We start from the raw sequence: 15564 nt of genomic DNA on the forward strand, positions 1-15564 counted from the left end.
GATGTAGATGCATTAGAATTGTATAGGAGGGTTAAGTGGGAGAGAGGGCCGGCTGCGCCCTAACTTCGCCCTCCGGGTTAAAATAAAGGCAGCCTATCTATCTATCTATCTATCTATTTATCTATTTATCTATATAAGATTCATGAGCTGACATCTTAGAAAAATTCTCTCTATTAATATTACCTATTACAATAGGTAATAAGAATAGAGAATACTGCCCGTGGAGCCGGTGCCAAATACTATAATAAGGTAAGTTGATCACAGAAACGGTCAGATACCGATATAAAAAGCTTGGCATCAACTGATTAGAAGAGACTGCGCATGCGCAGGTACAGGGAAGTTGACATTATGAGTAGCTCTTCATTTATTAGAGATTTTACCAGTTAAAGTGAATAATTAAGTGTTTTAGATTTTATCATACTAACCAAATAGTGCCGTTCAATATTATAATCACACTTGGACCCTGTGAACTGTAAGTAAAGACTTGTGATATCCACTTTATTCGCGATTGAGGGTTTCTAACCTCATTTTTAAACTGTGACAAACTGTTTTCGGCAGTGTTCTGTTCTGATTGTCTGTGCTTGTGTATACTGATTAAGGAGGGAGAGAGTGATAGATTGATTGACAAGCGACTGAGAATACTGCTTGTTTTTGCTAGAGACTAGGCTTTTGCTCTTATCTGGCTGGTAATTTGATGAGCGGCCTTTCTGTTTCTATCTATAGATATAGACTGGCGTAAATTGTATACTTGGTAGCCGGAGTTTTTGGTTATTTTGACAACGGAATGTTAGTAACTTTTGATTCCGAAACAGCTAATCTGAACTGACCTACGCCAACGATAACTACGGTAAACCGGCCGCGCCAATACTTAAATATACGCACCGGGTCACTTTCTCTTCGTATTAATTTACTTAATCGGAAAAGAATTTCAATTTTGCTTATCTTTGCGTGTGATTGTCTGCTACTATCCTTGGTCTTTTCCAACTCTTTCCTTCCACGGGCTTCCAAATTGTTTCCTGCCTTGAAGGCCCTCTTGGCGCTGTTAATCTCCTTTGACTCACTCTTCCTTTGACTCTTTTGATAAGCATAATCAAAATTCTATTGTTTTTCCTTGTATGCGAATTAGCTCTATACGATTGAAACAAATAAACAGTCAATGAATGTGAAATCGAGTAAGATTAATATGAAATCGACAATAGAAAAGAGCAAAACGTCAAAGGGCAACCCTGCTATTTTATATAATAATGTTAAATTTAGAAAAGGATCTTGCACAAGTAAAGGTGATATTACCTGGCGTTGCCTTGTCAAAAACTGTTCTGTATCGATAAAGACAAATAGCAGTGCATCTATTATTCGAGAAATTAATGGGTCGCATACACATGATAGTCTGGCTATATCATCTATTGAAACCGACGAGGAGTCGCTGCTATTATCTCCGTCTAATGTTGGCAAAGAGATCAATTTCAATGATTCTAATATTTGTGATAAGTCTCAAACAACCCATGAATCTGCCTTGGAGCTTGAGAATCTACAGTTGAGAGATAGGATAAAAGTTCTCGAGGAGCAATGGAGTGCGGCGATCAATCGTTCGATGGAGCTCGACTTTCGACTGATGGAGGTGTCGGCGAGTGAATCGCGAGTGCGGGCTGCGGGAGTTGAGAGTGAGGAGACGTCTTCTCGTGAGGCTACACTTATGGATCGGATTAGTCATTTTCTTAAAAATGAACTTCTGACTGATACGGATATGGACTGTTATTGTAACTATTTGATTGATTCTTTTTCAGGTAAAAATTATGTTGTTCTACCAGCGATAACTAGCATGATAATTAATGATAAAAACGCAGATTTGTCCTTCCTTAAGGAAATTGTCTATAAAAATGATATAATTGCTTTTGTGGTGAATGATAATCAGCCTTCCAGTACTAGGGATGGTTGGTGTGGTTCACATTGGAGCATTGTGCTGTTTGATAAAATTGGTAAGGTGTTTTTTAAGCTGGACTCAATGGGTGAACTCAATGATAAATATGCGGAGGCTCTGATAGGGAGAGTAAGTTCGATTTTTGATTCAGATAGGTTGGCTTATATACCTTGTCCTCGCCAGAACAACAACTATGATTGTGGAGTATTCGCCCTGTTTTTCCTTGAGGAAGTGTTCAAGTTTCGTGAAAAAAACAGTATAACTAATTTAACAGAGGGTCTCTCTTTTGATTCTAATTTTAATGCGGCCAATTATAGATGGAGGATTCTTTGTAATTTATGTCAGATACTGAAACCAAAAACAATGTCTAGCAAGTCGTTAGGATTACTAGAATGTAGAAATTCAGAAAATACTGTTCAGGGTACGGCACAAATTTGTAATGACATTCATAATAATTTCTCAGTTTCTAGACAGGTAAGAACTTCTAAAACTAAAAATAGTTCTGTTGAGAAGAAATTAACAAATACTGATCTTGGTAAGCGGAACAAAAATAAGATTAAAATTTTCAGTGACAGTCACGGTCGTGACCTGGTTCACTATCTCAACAGTGTGGATTCAGGCAAATCTAATTCAGTCAGTGGGTTTATTATGCCGGGTGCAAAATTAAGCCCGATTGCCCGTAATGTTGAAAGTGATAGTGCTGATATGACCAGTGATGACCATGTTGTGCTAATGGGAGGGGCCAATGATGTATATTGCAACCAGTCTGCCAAATTTTTGAGAGGTCTGCTCACTGTTCTGCAGTTGTTGGTATTCACTAATGTTTTAGTATCTACAATTCCAGTCAGACATGACCTGCCTGACTGGTCTTGTGTTAATGTTGAAATTAGAAAAATAAATGGTAAAATAAAAAAATTGTGTGGGAAATTTAGTAATGTGAGGGTTATTGATATCTCAGACCTGCAAAGAGATATGTTTACCAGGCATGGCCTTCACCTAAATAGGAAAGGGAAGATGGCACTGGCTGATAAGATTGACAAATTAATGAAGTGTTCAGTTGATAATAGAAGAGTAATTGAACTAGGGTATGGAGAATGCTACTCGGAAAACTAATTGTTGGTCCTGTTGAAATCTTTCGCGATCTACCAATTTCTAAATGCAAAAAACAGGACCTTCAGAGAAATTTAATAGTATGGTCACTGAATATTCAATCCTTAAGAATGAAGCTTTTTGAACTGGAGGCTATTATAAATAAAAGGGAAGTTGAGGTAATCTGCCTGAGTGAGCACTGGCTAAGAGAGGAGGAAATTTGCTTCTATGTTCCTCAAAATTTTGTTTTGGCTAGCTTCTATTGTCGACGTTCTCCTTATGGGGGTTCTTCGATCTTAGTTAGAGAAGGGCTAGATTTTAAACACATTGACATATCATCTTATTGTTGTGAGACTAGTTGTGAGGCGTCAGCTATTAGGCTTAACAAATGGAATGCCCTAGTAATAAGTCTTTATCGTACTCCAAGCTCTAATTTTGAAGAGTTTATCACTAATTTAGAGCGGCTATTAACATTTGTTACCAATAGGATTAAAGGCTTCAAATACCTAATACTGGCAGGCGATTTCAATGTTGATATAATAAAAACCCTAGAACCTAGTACTCAACATTTCTTGAATTTGTTGAGATCATTCGATTTATATTGTGCAAACTCTTCTCCAACTAGGTTCAAATCATGTCTGGATAATGTAATTAGTAATGTTTCTGCTGCATACGTTCAAGTCTCTCAATTAGAACAGGGTTTGATATCGGACCATGCGGGTGTTTGTGTATCTTTTAATCTAGAAAATAAGCTATCATCTCCAAATAAGTGCAATGAAATTGATGAAAGCCCTGGAAAAACAATTTCTATCAGGTTATTTTCGGAGAAAAAGTTGGATAATTTGAAACAGTCTCTTGTGAATGTTTGTTGGAAAAAAGTTTACAAATCCAATAATAATGTAAATGAGGCAGCTGAAGCTCTTTTAAGTATTGTAGTGGAGTGTTTGAATAGCAGCTGTCCTAGATTGTCATTCGAAAGTAGAAGCAAGAAAAAATCTGTGACAAACTGGTACACACCTGAACTTGGAAAATTACACATTTTACTGTTGACATCCTACAGTAAATTTAAAAATACTTTAAATGAAGATGATAGAAAAATTTATAAGAATGTAAGAAAGCTTTACCGAAAAAAGTTGATAGAAGCCAAAATAATAAATAATAGTAAATTTATCGAAAAAGCAAACAATAAATGTAAAGCTGCATGGTCGATTGTAAAAAAAGAAACTTATACTGAAACCTTCAAGAAGCCAATTACAATCCCTCCTGACGTTTTGAATGAGCATTTTTCTAATATATCGAATACAATGCAAAATGAGGTTCAGGAACAAAGTGAAGCATCATTTTTAGAATTTTTGATCAAAGCTCCTAAATCGAAATATAACTTTAAATTGAAGACAGTGGATATGATTTCTGTTAAAGCAATTGTGAATAGAATGAGTAACTCCCGTAGTGAAGATTTCTATGGAATTTCTAATTATTTAATTAAAGAGATAACTGACGTTATTCTGCTTCCCCTCACGTTTATTATAAACCTGATTATTGTCATGGGATGCTTCCCTGATTGTCTGAAGTTGTCCAAAGTCACACCTGTTCTAAAGAAAGGAGATCATAATGACCCTTCGAACTACAGACCGATTTCTCTCATACCTATTATCAGTAAAATTATAGAATTTTGCCTGCTTATACAATTATATGAATATTTCATGAATAACAGCTTATTGTATCCCTACCAGTATGGTTTCCGACCTAATCACTCCACAATTGATGCGGTTGAAAAAATTGTGGACCTAATCTTGCAATGCTTTGAGGAGAAATGTATGGTAGGATCCAGTCTAATAGACCTGAGCAAGGCCTTTGATTTGGTTTCGCATGAGATATTATGTAAAAAACTTGAATATTATGGTATTGTAGGCAAGGAGCTAAGTCTCCTAAGAAGTTATCTTCAGGGTAGGAAGCAAAGGGTTATCATAGATGGTAAATGTTCCAATTTCTTGAATATATATGCTGGTGTTCCACAAGGATCGGTACTTGGACCGTTTCTCTTTTTGGTATTTGTAAACGATTTTAGCTTCAATGTATCGGGTCTTTCCGTGATGTATGCTGATGACACCACCTTAATTCAGTCAGATGTGAGCATAGAAAATATCAATAAGAAGCTTGATGGATCTTTGGTACAAGCTAAAACATGGTATTCAACCAATAAGCTTAAGATAAATGAAGAGAAAACGGAGAAAATAATATTTCAATTGGGACACTCAGCAGGTCTTGACAAAGAAGTTTTGAAACCAGTGAAACTTTTGGGTATAATCTTGGATGCTAAACTCAATTGGGAGGAGCATGTTGATGGTCTATGTAAACGCTTAGCCAGAGTAGTATATCTTCTGAGGCGACTGAAAAATTCTGTAAGCTCTGATACAGTAATGATGACATATTATGGTCTTTTTCACTCTCATTTGGCTTATGGTGTTAGAATGTGGGGGAACTCGACAACACACAAGAGAGTCTTCATATGGCAAAAAAAAGCTATTAGGGCTATCCTAGACCTTCCCCAGAGAGAATCATGTAAGCCACACTTCATTAAACATGGTATTCTGACCTTGCCATCTTTATATATTCTATATAATGTTATGCATGTGAAAAAAAGATTACAGAACTTTCCCAGACACAGTGATTACCATACCTATAATACAAGGAATAAAGAAAACATTGTTACCCCTAAAATAAGACTGACCAAGAGTTTGAAAAGTCACATGTTTTTACAATTCGCTTTGTTTAATAAGTTGCCAGTAAATGTTAAAACCCTGCCTGTTAATAGATTTAAAAATGCAGTTAGTTTGATTTTAAAACAGAATGGTTACTATTCGGTCGACGAATATTTAAAATCATGATGATGTTTGGTGCTTTGAAATGTAGTAAATGTTAGTGTATAATCAGTAACAGTGTGGTTTTCCAGGTGTTTATCAAGTACCATACAAAAATAATAATAATTACAATAGCCTGCTTTTTTATAATATTTTATTGAATTTTTAAATATTTTGATAGTATTGTATTGTAATGTTTCCTGACTTATATTTATTATTAAGTATATTTGAATATGACTTTTTATGTGTATGTTTGTATTCTAAAGCTTTACTGCATATTGACACTGCCTATTGCGATTAATTTTGTTCAACGGCAATAAAGAATTCTTATTCTTATTCTTATTCTAAAAGTGAATTGCTCATGTTCGCGGCGCGTATATCTGTACGCACCTTAAGATTCAAGTCGACGGTTTTGCATCTCTCTTTATGTTTATATGTTGCGCATTTACAGCGAAACGCAGCAATAGATTTTCATGAAATTTGACAGGTATGTTCCTTTTTAAATTGCGCGTCGACTTATATACAAGGTTTTCAGAAATTTTGCATTTCAAGGATAATATAAAAGGAAAAAGGAGCCTCCTTCATACGCCAATATTAGAGTGAAAATCAGACTATCGAATCATAAATCATCATAAATCAGCTGTCGAGTGGATTATAAATTGCATGCCATGACGCATGCGATTAATATCTCAATGTAACTTGGTAAAAAATCAGCTGCTATGTGGACTATTAATTGCATGCCTCAATAGGGGTATTCACAATGTAGGAGTTAGCTGGCTAAGTCGAGCTATTCGCTAACTCCTGCTATTTGCTAAGTCTGTGTTAACTCAATGCTATAGTAGTACGTTAGAAAGAAATTAACAGACGAGTAGCAGATAGCGCACGTTGGAGTCCACTAACTGTAGCAATCTCTGTTAAAACGGCAGTCATATGTTTATAATCTTACTTTTGAGATATAATAAACTTTGAGTTAGACAAATTATCCGCTTGGATCGCTACTGCAGTTAGCTAATAGCAGATGGTTTTAGATGGGGCGTTCACAATCCAGAGTTATCAAATAGCACTTTAGCTGGCTAAAACAACATTGTGAATACCCCTATTGAATAAAATTTTTATGCACTATTAAATGAATTATTGATTGTATGCAATAACGCATGCAATTAATAACTAAAATAGCATAGTATTGTTTTGTCCCTCGACTTTTCTCTGCTTTGAACTCGGGCTGTCCTGTTGCCTCAAGTATGTCTTGAAGGAGATTAGCTTTTGATGTTAGCATTTTAGATACACCAATTCCAACAGCCGTTTTCACATCGATATCTCGCCGACACGACATAAAGACAGGATATACTCTGACGGACAGTATAAGAGGAGGCTGTGGTTTACAACTGCGCGAGGTCTACTGTTCACAGAACTACTAGTTTATAAAAAACTGTGATGACTCTCATTTAAAATTCACGTGAGAAAACCTGTCTATCTAGCCGTGATTGAATGAAGGCATCTAAATTGAGATTCATGTTATAAAGTCAGCGAAAATGATAGGACATGGTTGCCAATTTTATTTTCCCACCGCCTCCTTAAGGCTCGGTGTACACCAGTTAGTCAAGACAAGACTAGACACGTTTAGTCACAATACTTCACATTGTTATTCATGACGCAACTCACACTGATTAGTCATTGCAATTAGACATGTCTTCATAAGCAACTATGTGAAGTTATGTGACTGAACGTGTCTGATAATGACTTGTCTTGACTAACTGGTGTGTACCTAGCCTAAGGCTCAGCGTACACCGGTTAATCAAGACAAGACAAGACACGTTTAGTCACAATAATTCACACAGTTGCTTATGAAGACATGTCTAATTGCAATGACTAATCAGTGTGAGTTGCGTCATAAGAAACTATGTGAAGTATTGTGACTGAACGTGTCTGACAATGTCTTGTCTTGACTTACTGGTGTGCGCTTAGCCTTAGTAGATATTTGATTGATGTTAAAAATGATCAGATATACTATGTTCATCACATACATTTTCATGAATTGAGATTCAATATTCTGGTAGTTGATTAAATCTCTTCATAACCTATAAATGATCTGGCAACCGTGCAGAATTACAGCTATTTGCTTTGCCTAATGACAGACAAGGATTATAGCAAGCCAATGTTAGTCAGGTGCTAACTTTACAACGTCAAACTCACTATAAAAAAACCCATTAACTAATGCCACAGTAACCAATAAGAAAAGCGGAATAAGTCATGGATCAGCCGTTGATCACGGATTTCAATATTATAACTGTATGGTTTAGAAGATGTTTCTATTTTTCCAACATACTTGAGTCAATCATTTCTTGGGGTAGAAAAGGATAGCGCTATCTGCTTTGTCGAATGATAGACAAGGATAGCAAAACCAATGTGAATGTCATTATAACCTGGACCTCACTATAGTCTGAGCGTAACCAAACACAAGCTGCGTCGCCGAGTGAGTAAGTATGGCCGTTTTCACACTCACCGTTTGTCGGCCGACACTCAGAATTTACTGTCCTCCAATTGGCTAAGAGTCAGCTGTCGGTGAGAATTGACAAATCAGAGGAAAATTCTGAATGTCAGCCGACAATCGACAAGTGTGAAGATAGCCGTTTTCAAATAACTGATAGTCGGCCGACATTAAGGTTATGCATTAAATATATTTTTTTTCTAAAAAAAAAATCTTTTTTCTTTTTCTAATCTATTGGAGAGGTTCTTAGGACATAATCTATGCAATTGAAATATTTTTATCAGCTTCTGTTAGCTAACAATAGGGCTTCAAAAGTCACTTTTTTGAGGCAGATGGTACACATAGCCTTCAAAAACTACTGGTAAGAAAAATTTGAGAAAAGTATGCAAGTCTCCTCTTCCATATATCAAAAATTACGTCAACTTTGTTTTTGAAAATCTGAAGGAAATAAATTTTTATGCATTTTAAACTCCTTTTTCACATTCAATGTTCGTTCTATAGACTTCAAATTCATAGTAACTTGTAGCGCTGTTCTTGATAAATAAAGTTGATGCTTAAACTTCTTTTATAGACCGAATAATAACCGCTGGTATGTGTAACTTTAAAGCACGGTTTCACGCCTGCTATGCTCGGGCAGCAACTGAATAGTACAGCTGGAGCGATCTAGCGGAATTAGTTTGTCCCTAAAGCTAAGCACTCGACTTTAATCGTCACGACACCAAGAATGTCCTCCGATAAACTGCGAATCAGTTGAGATCCGTATAATTCCCGGTCTTCCCGTCCTGTGGACACCCTGTGAGAATTAGTCAATCGGAGGATAATGACCGCTTTCACACTTGGGCTCAACTCACACTTACGCGACTCAGGTCGAGAAGAGACTCGACTCTAATCGAGAGCATGTGTTTCCAAATGGTGACACTCAGACCAGGGACACTATGACCTTGCCTTGTTTGTATATCTATTATAATTTAATCTCTGTTAAGAAAAATCTGTCCAATTTTAATAAAAATATCTCTGTACATTCACATTACACTAGACATAAGGATGATATAACTAGACCTACAGTTAGATTGACTAAAACTCTGAAAAGTATCTACAAATTCGCATGTTTAATCTTCTACCAGATAATGTTAAGCAGTTACCATTGAAAACGTTTTGTATTGCTGTTGATAAATGGCTCAAGTCTGAAGCTTTCTATTCTGTAAATGAGTACCTGGAATATTTTAATGTGTATGTGTAAATTTGATTGTTTGATATAGCTTACCTTGTGATATTTTACATATTATTGACAAAGCCTATTGTTTACATTTTGTTATGTTGTTTTATGGCCAATAAATTTCTTGATCTTTGACCAGTCGATTCTAGTCTCCTCGACGTCACCATTTGCAAACACATTGCTCTCGACTAGAGTCGAGTCTCTTCTCGACCTGAGTCGCTCAAGTGTAAGTTGAGCCTTACCGATTTTTTGACGGCAGGGCACGACAGGACAGAAAGCTCTCAAATTGGGTGATTGGGTAAGCGTATCGACGATCAGTCAACCAGAGAGCTTTTTGTATTGTCGTGCCGTGCCGTCAAGAAATCGGTATGTCTGAAAACGGCCAATCTGGGTGTAATGAAGGTAGTAAATGTCGGCCGACAATCGTTACGTGTGAAAACAGCTATCAAAAACAGAATTGAATTGCTTCGCAATTCGAGTAGTGCCAGTGAGAGTAGAGCATGATTTAAATACTGATAATAAATACCAACTAAATTAGAATACATACTAATTATTGAACAAAAACATAAATAAATCAATTACACTGGAAACTTCTGCTATGAAAAATATCGACAAGAAGGAGGACGGACAGCTCAAAGGAGATTCGATAAGAACTAACTTACTATCCAGACAATATTACCATAGAGAAATGATAAGAAGATATCCCATGGCATAGGACCCATGGGACCTATGTCAAATTTCAATACTTTTTTTGTTAACTCATGCCGATTACTGTCAACAACTGTCTATTATTACTGTATTGTCGGGGTGAGAGTGTATTGAACGGCACATTATGAGACTACCAGCTTCATATAGCTTAACGAGAAAGAACTACTAGTACTATCGGTTTCAGTTAACAGTGAAATTTGGAACATAAACGCCCTATACCATGGGATATCTTCTTATGATATCTTCTTATCTATGATATTACGGGTCGAGGCCAGACGAGGCAAACGATAGAAGAGTCCTAAGCCAGTCGAGGCCAGCGACGGTAGAGACCTGCGACATTCGAGACCAGCGACCGTAGAGGACTCCTGAAAAAGAGGCCTCAAATGTCGCCTGCGTTAGGCGACAATTTTTGTACAGGCCTCGACTGTCGCGCCCCCTTATAATACCTTGTCGTGTAGGTGTCGTACTTCTGGAAGACATTGCAGTCCAGTTTATAGGTTTACTAATTTATAAATTATTTACCAAGCTACTAAAACAGCAATTCCTTAGCGACGAATCTACGATTCTAACCACACGGCTCCTATTGTTTGCTGTAGATTCTATATCGATATACTTATAGACTAAACAGTAATAGACTACAGCCTTCAAGGGCCAAGCCCTCAGTTGGCTTGAAAGGACAGGAAGCTCTCCGATTGGCTGATTGAGTTAGCGTATCTAATGAGCTTGCTGTCTAGCCAATCGGGGAGCTTCTTGTCCTGCCGTACCGACTGAAAAGACGCCTCATGTGGATGGCCCTAATACAGCCATCAAGCGACTAGGATCGCAGTCATTGCTAAGGAGATGCACCTCAAGGGCCGAGGTGTTTTCGACGTGCCTCGATACGTCAACCCAATCAACGAATCTGAGAGCATCTTATTCTGTAAATACGCTCGTGTGGCTATGCCCTAATACAGCCGTAGAGCAGCTATAGTGTGGTCCACCTTATAATGGCAGTGGATAAAGTTAGAAGAATAGCGTTGCCGATTCTCTGCATTAATTAATTATATTTCTACACTGTCAAAAACATAATTGTCATCGTTGTGGACCTAGAAAAGGATAGTACCACCGGCTTTGTCGAATGATAGACAAGGATAGCAAAACCAAGTTTGATCAAATACTGTCATTATAACGTGGACCTCACTATAGAATCTTAGTCATCGCATCTCAGGTTCGAAACATACGAGGCGTTTTTTCAGACGGCATGACAGGTCTCGACACTCCATCCCAATCACCCAATCGCAGAGATTCCTGACCTGTCGTGCAAACTAGTCTAAAGAAACGCCTTATGTGTCAAGATAGATAACAGTTGAACATCGCCATAGAAATGGGTTTAACATAAGCTAATGGAAGAACCCTTACATCAATTCACGTTTGAATTTGTATTCCATATGATATAAGTAATCCAGTTCCGTGATGATCTTTCTATCTGATGAAAATTAATTTTTTAGAATCAAAAATATTATAATTTCTCCAGCATTATTTAGTTTATTTGTTTATTTTTATTCACCTATTAAATTAGTTTTTTCGAATGTAAGAATATTGATACTGATGGGCACGCATAATAATACCATGACTGCAAAACAAAATATTGAAACCAAAGACCTTAAAGTTGCGATTAGACCAAATTTATTAAAAAAATGTTAATAACTCAATCCTTTTAGATTATATTAGATTGAACATAACTTATCATACACATGATGAACATATGTGTTTGTCAACTTCCGTTCAATCTAAAAGAATCTATAAGGATTAAGTTATAACCATTTTGTTGATAGCTTTGGTGTAAACCCAGCTTAAAGATGCATACCTCTTAATGTCTTTGAAACTCTAGACCTTATACAAATAGACTGGTAGTAATAGACTGGCTTCTCCACACATCTGTGTAATCACTTGTCAGCTGATTTATCTATATATATATAATAAAAATATATATAAAAGCGAAATGGCACTCACTCACTGACTGACTGATTGACTGACTGACTGACTCACTCACTCACTCGCAGAACTAAAAATCTACCGGACCAAAGACGTTCAAATTTGGTAGGTATGTTCAGTTGGCCCTTTAGAGGCGCACTAAGAATCTTTTGGCGATATTTTAACTCTAAGGGTGGTTTTTAAGGGTTAAAAGTTCTTTTAGCATTTATATTCTTCTTATTCCAATATCTTAAAATTAGAATATTGAAATGTCCATACTATATGTTGATATGGAATTATAATCTAGAGAGAGTACCTCTTCGAAACAGTTGTTCTGGTAACTAAATTAATAATTTTGTCAGGATGGCATTAAGTTGAGTTGACTTTCTTAGGTTGGCACCAAGTCGAAGATTGAAATGTATTATCGCGGAAAAATTGATTGGGCACTGCTACTTCAATCAGAGCTATTCCTGGGAATATTAACCCTTGAAATGCAAAATTTCCAAAAACCTTGTATATACGTCGACGCGCAATTCAAAAAGGAACATACCTGTCAAATTTCATGAAAATCTATTACCGCGTTTCGCCGTAAATGCGCAACATATAAATATATAAATATTTAAACATTAAGAGTAATGCCAAACCGTCGATTTGAATCTTAGACCTCACTTCGTTCGGTCAACAATGTGCCTAATTTATAAGTGGTATTACAGAAATCGTTCACTCTATAGTAAGCCTTTGCAGAAAGAAAGCTGTAAAAACTCTTTTTCATTAATGAGGTATTTGGAAGTTGACGCCAACATCTTTCTGAGTCTAGTGAGTTCTATTATTATGAATTGATCAAGGAAACAATTTAAAAGACAAACCACAAATGTTGGTACCTTATTTTTGAACTTGCGAAATCGTTCCGTATAGGTGTCAGTCTTCTGGAAGACATTAGAGAAGCCCTGCTCCTCCTCTGCACTCTCGTTCTGTTGCTTGCGGTGTGCAATCAGCATATGAACCTCACTGATCAGCTGAGCAGCGTCTCTGCGTTCTCAAACTCCTTGGGAAACTGCAGGTCGGCTGCGTCCTCTTCGGTCAGGTCTACACTGCCCGCCGCCATTTTGAATCTACAAATCAAAGAGGACTTCTTTAGAAACAATTATTACTGTTAGATAAGTATGAAGTAAGTATTGTTACAATATGTGTAATCTTATCTAAAACGAATGAAATAGAAGAAGAAGAAGAAGAAGAAGAAGAAGAGAAGAAGAAGAAGAAGAAGAAGACAGGAGAAGAAGAGAAGAAGAAGAAAAGAAGAAGAAGAAGAAGAAGAAGAAGAGAAGAAGAAGAAGAAGAAAAGAAGAAGAAGAGGAAGAAGAAGAACAAGAAGAAGAAGAAGAAGAGAAGAAGAAGAAGAAGAGAAGAAAAGAAGAAGAAGAAGAAAAGAAGAAAAGAAGAAGAAGAAAAGAAGAAGAAGAAGAAGAAGAAGAAGAAGAAGAAGAAGAAAAGAAGAAGAAGAAAAGAAGAAAAGAAGAAGAAGAAGAAGAAGAAGAAGAAGAAGAAGAAGAAGAAGAAGAAGAAGAAGAAGAAGAAGAAGAACGAGAAGAAGAAGAAGAAGAGAAGAAAAGAAGAAGAAGAAGAAGAACAAGAAGAAGAAGAAGAAGAAGAAGAAGAAGAGGAAAAGGATAGTTGAAGAGGAGACGATGAAGAAGAGAGAATTATGACAAAATCCAGAACGAGTCAGGGAGAATAAGAGAGAGACAGTGTGAGAAAATTTGCAAGGGGAAAGATGTGGAAATGTGAATAGGAAATCACTGTAATAGAAATCGGGAGAGGAATAGAATAGCACAAGGCTACCTTATGTTTTCTCTCCCTATCATTTTGATGATGTACTTATTGTATGAATCAATAAAGAATAAATAATCAATCTATTGTATCACTACTTTGTAAATAATCATAGCTCATATGCTTTATGTAATCAACATGTCTTTAGTCTGTATTTTGAAATGTTGCATTGTTTAGTCTTCTAATATTGTAAAAGAATCTTTAGTAGGTGACTGTGGTCTTGGCTCTTTTGGATCAGGTCTACACTGCCCGCCGCAGTTTCTTTAGAAACAATTATTACTGTTGGATAAGTAAGTATTGTTACAATAATCAATCTATTGAATGAATGAATGAATGAATTTTATTTGCCAAAAACAAAATACAAAAAAGCTTTACAAAAAATAAATTTAAGTATATGCTACTGCACTTAAACCAAGATACATACATTCATTTAATTAGATATAATAACGAAATGATATCCTTTACATTACAAACAATAGTTTTAAAATGAAGATTCAATTTATGATCACATGCATAAGTACAGTAGGTGAGGCAAAAACACCGGCAAAAGGAAGATTCCTTGTGCGCCAGTGTGAGTCGTAAATCAGCTTAATCAGGGATGTAATATATAAACTTGAATCTAGCGTATGAAGTGTTCGAAAATATAATTTATAATATGAAGTTGATTATTGTATAAAAGTCAACGATTGGAAATAATTCAAGTTTAGCCATGCCTCCATGGCTCTTTTTCTGTGTTTATTATTTCGGAAATTATTAAGTGGAAATTCACTTTCTAGTACATTTATGAATTTACTGCTAATGTAGTAAAGTTGCCTTCTATTGTATCAGTACTCTGTAAATAATCGTAACTCAAATGCTTCATGTAATCAACATGTCTTTATTCTGTATTCTGAATTGTTGCATTGTTTAGGGCCGGTTTCCGAGCTCGGGATTCATCTAGGTTCTAGACTTCAAACAGCTGGAGTCAGAAAATTGGCTTTCCGAAACGTGGCGTAGTCGTAGTCATAGTCACATTTAAATTAAATTTCGAAAATGAGCTGTAAGAATTGAAATAGGCTTATAGGATGCAAGATTAGTATATTAGTATTAAAATATAATATATGTTAGCTTGCTTGCATGATAATCTGTTGGCTAATTTAAGTTTTTGTTTTGTTTTGTTTTGCTGTTTACTTGCTTTTCATCAAAATATGACTAATTCAGAACGAAATAGTCTGACTGCAGACTTTAGTGTAATGGATGGTTTATGTGGGTTGACGAATTCAAATTTCGAAAAAGCTACGTATCCCAGAAGGGACAAATCTCATATAGATGTACAAATAAGTTGTGTTCAATGACCATTATGACGGATGCTAGTGGACGAATTGTTTCCAGAGTATCGGTAAACACTCCCACCATCCTCCCAAAGAAAAATAGTAGAACTCCTGTTTTATTTATTTTCATTTTATTTAAGGTTTAATGGCCTGTATCCGATTATACGGTAATGAATTTATACAGTAAAATATTT

General features: G+C 36.1%; 1 pseudogene; it reads right to left on the reverse strand.

The window, feature by feature from the left end:
• Positions 1 to 553: 553 nt before the first annotated feature.
• Positions 554 to 13477, reverse strand: LOC120355668 (annotated as a pseudogene).
• Between the last annotated feature and the right edge of the window lie 2087 nt (positions 13478 to 15564).

The sequence above is a fragment of the Nilaparvata lugens genome, unplaced genomic scaffold, assembly GCF_014356525.2.
Source record: "Nilaparvata lugens isolate BPH unplaced genomic scaffold, ASM1435652v1 scaffold4110, whole genome shotgun sequence".
NCBI classification, from domain to species: Eukaryota; Metazoa; Arthropoda; class Insecta; order Hemiptera; family Delphacidae; genus Nilaparvata; species Nilaparvata lugens.